Source organism: Adiantum capillus-veneris, chromosome 4 (genome assembly GCF_014529385.1).
Source record: "Adiantum capillus-veneris isolate H3 chromosome 4, ASM1452938v2, whole genome shotgun sequence".
Taxonomy (NCBI): Eukaryota; Viridiplantae; Streptophyta; class Polypodiopsida; order Polypodiales; family Pteridaceae; genus Adiantum; species Adiantum capillus-veneris.
The window spans coordinates 109,082,600-109,087,416 of NC_140934.1; positions in this window are offsets into that span (position 1 = coordinate 109,082,600).

Here is a 4,817-nt window from a genome sequence, read left to right on the forward strand (position 1 = left end):
TAAATCTTTTACTTTTTTCTTTTAAAGTGTTTTTTTTTAATAAGTCGCCGCGGCCGCGCCACGCACGCGCGCACACACACACTTAACCTACACCTAACTTATCTACTTACAGCTAATAGAGATACTGCCACACACACTCTAACACTGTTTACACAGTACTACAGTAGCTAACAGATCTACAAAACTAACCTTACAGAACTAACATTGAACCTTACAGAACTAACATTCCATAGCTAATACCTTAATTCTAACAGTACATTGCAAAAAAATTGTAACTCCTTCTTTACAGAAAACAAAAAAGACAGTACAGTGTAACAAAAATCTTCTCCACACAACCACACCTTCCTTCTTCACAAATCCTTCAATTGAAATTGCATCACAAGAAAGCGTAAAGTGCTTAACCGAGCTTAGTGTAGGGCATTTCCCCGACAGCGGCGCCAAAAATGTGTGATCCTTGCCGCACTGTCGAAGCAAGGTACTTGCTGATACACCGTGTGCGAGCCACAAATGGATCCAAGCACACAACAAGCCTAAACTAGCAAGCTCAAGAGAGCAAAGGGTGTGTCACTCACCGCTCTACGCTCGCCTTCGTGGTGGATTCCTCGCCGCGATGAAGAAGAAGCTGCAGTCGTGCCGCGCTCAACCGCTTCGCTGCCGTCGTGCCTTCGTAATGCTCGATCGCACACACACCCTCCCTCTCTCTCTCTCACACACACACATACACACACACACAAGCAGGTGAAGAAGAAGAAGATGGAGATGGAGATGGAGCAAGAGCACTCTTCTATTGCACAAATGAGAGAATGAATGAATTTTAGGTTTAGTTGGCTTTTATATGAGCTCACCCCATTCACACTTGGGCGCCCATGCTTAGCCAACTAATCCCTTGAATGTCCCAGTTAGAGTGCGCCTCTCATCGGCGATCACTCTTACCCTTTTCCTATTAGTCCGACAAGCCCGGTACCTAACTCTACCAAATACATAATACACGTCCTTCGTAGGTGATGGGGTGTCCGTGAGCCGTGAGGGTTAACAGTTTACTATGCAAACTCCAGGAAAATCAGGGCGTTTCACGGTCGTGTAAAAATGTAAGGCCCATTTGGGTACATTTGGAAGCAGCGTCTCTTTGTAATGTGTTGCTGACTCGAGTGGTTATGTATGTAGTGCCGCGAAAAAACTTGTATGCTATGTAGAGCATGTTTTGTTAGAACATGATTTAGGAAATACCGTGCGGCACGAACGGGTAACCGTGCCCACGCAGACTGATGACTATAGCTCTGGCTAGCAAACCTGTTTGAATGCCCTGTTGCTCCTCAGTCAAATTATGGATGTACCGAACGTAAGTAATCGTGTTGTTTAATTGTTTGCTACAACGTTTGTATGAAGCAACAAATGTCTGTATCACGCTTCTACACGAACTTCAATTACATAACTACACCCCCAACGATGTGCGGCATTTTTCTGTAATGGCCATTCAGCATATTATAATCTCGGTAAACAGGCGCACAAGAGAGGAAGCGGCAAGAGTTGAGGATTTCGAAGAGGCTCGCATTAACGAAATGATGCAACACCACAATCAGACTCAAGAAGAAGTTCGAAATATGCAAGAAGCAATAAATCAATATTATGCGGACACTGCAGAAGTAGAGGAATGGGCTACACGTTGACGGCAAGAGCAAGAACAGAGGGAAGCTTCACAGGTGCAAGAAGCATGGGAAGCCATGGAAGAGGCCCATGATTTCGAGCGACGCGAAAGGATGCCCGAGACCAACATCCCTAGAGGCAGAAGTAGCAGCAACCGGAGCAGAGGGCAGGGGAGCAACCGGAGCAAAGGGCAAGGTATGAGTGGTAGCAACCGGGGGAGAGGACAGGGGACGAGTGGCACAAACCAGGGGAGAGGACAGTAGCAGGGAAAGGGAGCAATTTACTTGTATAAATCTAGACAGATACAACACAATATGTAAAGTTTTGAGACAATGAAAATGTACATTTTTGAAACATTGTTTGACCGCCACAAAATGTCTCTGCATTAGTTATTTTGAAGAGTACATCATGGTTTGCATGGCATCAAAGCTCTTTGCGTGCGCAAGGTATGTGACCTAGCTTCCGGTGGAAGCAATTAAGTGAATTGTATTTGTTAGTGACTCCTTGCACAATGTTGTTTTCTCCTTGCATCTTGGAATCTGAAAAGAAGAAAAAGTTAGATTTTGTCATAATGTATTAAAGACAATCAAAATTCATCGATTTAGTAAGCACCTTTCTATTGTTGAGACTGAATGCATATAATTCTGGCAAAAGTGGAAGTTCTTCACATGTAAGATCTACCCTGAGCTGTGCAAGAGTTGTGCTTGACATTGTCTCTATCACAATAAGTAGTCTGTCTCGAAAGTAGAGCTCCATTGATAAAGGTTTGTTCTCAAGGCTATTCTCTGTATCTTGGTCGAGTGGAATAAGTTGCCCACTAAGAAGATCATATCTAATATAGTAAAACGACACTAAGAAATTTTGAGAGCTTATAATGAACTTGCAAATTATAGACTTCTTTTGCAAAATACAGATTTTGTTCTGTGATTGTTTCTTATCCCAATTATCATCTAAAATGTCCAAACAGCTCTTAGACTTGCAAATGAACATTGTTACGGTAGTTCTTATTTGCTCATCAAAGAAAAAATCTACAAACACTTCAAGAGGCATAAATAGTGCGAGCCGAACTATTTTTGTGGCAATTGAATACTTGAGGGACTTTTGCATATCCTGAAACAACTTATTCCTAAAGCTTTCACTAGTTTGCGAAGCTGGCAAGGACAAATCCTTGCTGTCAAAGGATGGAAGTGACAAAGGAGCTACACGACCCCAACCAATGGAAGTTCTCGGTTGCACATATGACATATCATAAAAGAAAATTCCATTATCTGCAAGTTCCTTGTGTTGTCTTCCTTGGTACATTTTCTCACCAATAAATGCATGGAAAGCATCAAAAATCCCAACGATGCCCTCAACTGGTTGCCAAATTTGTCCTATTCGATGGATAAATCTTTGAAACATACCAAAGATGATATCCACTACTTAACCTTCGAATATAATCATGCACTAAGCGAGATACTCAAAATAACTTACAGTTGGGTCGATGCCTTGGAAAACTTGGAGGATATGTTTGCAACCTTAAGTCTACATGTTGGAAAGCATCTTGTATGAGGACCTCTTTCACCCGCTTGCTTTGTGCACACACTTTAAACTCTTTAACTTGTCCCTTGAAAGCCTCCACGAAATCATTGCGTTGCCTCCTCTTCCTCCTCCGAGTTTGCAATAGAACCCAACTTCCGATAGTTATTCGAGATGGTATCCATGCTTGATCGTCTGTAGTATAACTATTAAAAATGCTAACAAAGTCAATGGTAGTGCTAGGCCTTCGAGAAGTAGTCATGGTGTGCAGTAGAATACACAGAAAGGTTAGCTCAAATATGAAAAAGGGAAGAAGTTTTGAGAGGGAAGTAGAGCTACTCAAAGTCATATTTAGGCAGGAACAAAGATACTAGATAGAGTCTTCAATGAAAGTTTTGAAATTCCTTGGTACAGAGTTAGTATGACTTACAACATTTATGCCTTGAAAGCGTGAAATTGTGCAATTTGATGAACAAAAATAATATTTCCTCCCTTTTTTTAAAAGAGCTTGAATTCAAAATGTCGATTTTCAATGTAACGTTAGCCTCTTTCTCATTGGTCGAGCGCCACTCTCTCTCTAGAACTGAAAGGCCCAAAAATGAGTCCAACTTTCTCCTAATGTTTTGCACGTATTCGCAGTTTACTCTCTGATGGTTTAGTGGTCAAGTTGACTCCCACTCTGGCAGTTATATGTAGTTTTTTGGCTTGCAGTTTGCATTGAGTTTTGACTCATTTTGCAAAGGAAATTATGTTCGTTTTTTCTCGTCTTTAATATAACCTCCCAAGGGAATAGCTCTAAAGAGTCAAGGAGTGCAGTGAATGGAGTATTCACATGCACACTCTCCAAGAGCATGGGGTCTACGTTGGTTATGAATGGTGAATTTACTTCCCGCCCCCTCCATTCATATCATTAGCTCCATGTTGGGAGCGAGTGACTCTACTAAAAGTCTCCTTCAAGCAGCTAAGCATGCTTGGCCGGGACCATGGCCCCATGGCATGCATGTCTTGGATTGAACTATCGGGATTAGGCATTGGGTAACCTTCCATGGTGCCGTAGTAAGAGGAAGAGTCACTAGGCACAATATGTGGATCCTGAGTGGTACTATCTTAGGTTCCTGTTGAGGGCCTAGAGCCTAAGGTGGAGGAATAATGAGTGCCCGCGTAAACGGACACATTCTCTATATGATCGTCCTCTAGCACACGACCGTAGGTGCATGTGACCTCAATACTCTAGAAGCATTGGTGAGTGCCTGTGAAGGCCGCCACCTAGTTTTTTAGGTGTTTACAGTCCAAATTTTTTTGTTATTTTTTGTTTTTTTTAAAACCAAGCCACGGAATATGGCGTGTGATAGCTCAAAACGAACGTCTTGGCTAGAGGGATGTGTGGTGCTTTATAGCCCCCTATTCAATTACGTAAAGCCCTTGAAATCCTTAAAACAGTCTTTTCCTAGTTGGGAAGAAGGCTAAAATTAGTAAATCCAAAGGGTGAGTGTGAAGGGGATGGTGGAGGACTTGAGGAACTTGTTCCACATGCCCTCCCTTCACTTGAGGTCCTAGTCTTTATATATATAGTAGTGTCTATACTATATCATAAGACTGAGGACTGAGGCCTAGGCCTGGGCGTGGGCTTGGGCAATGATCCCAATCCTTACTTT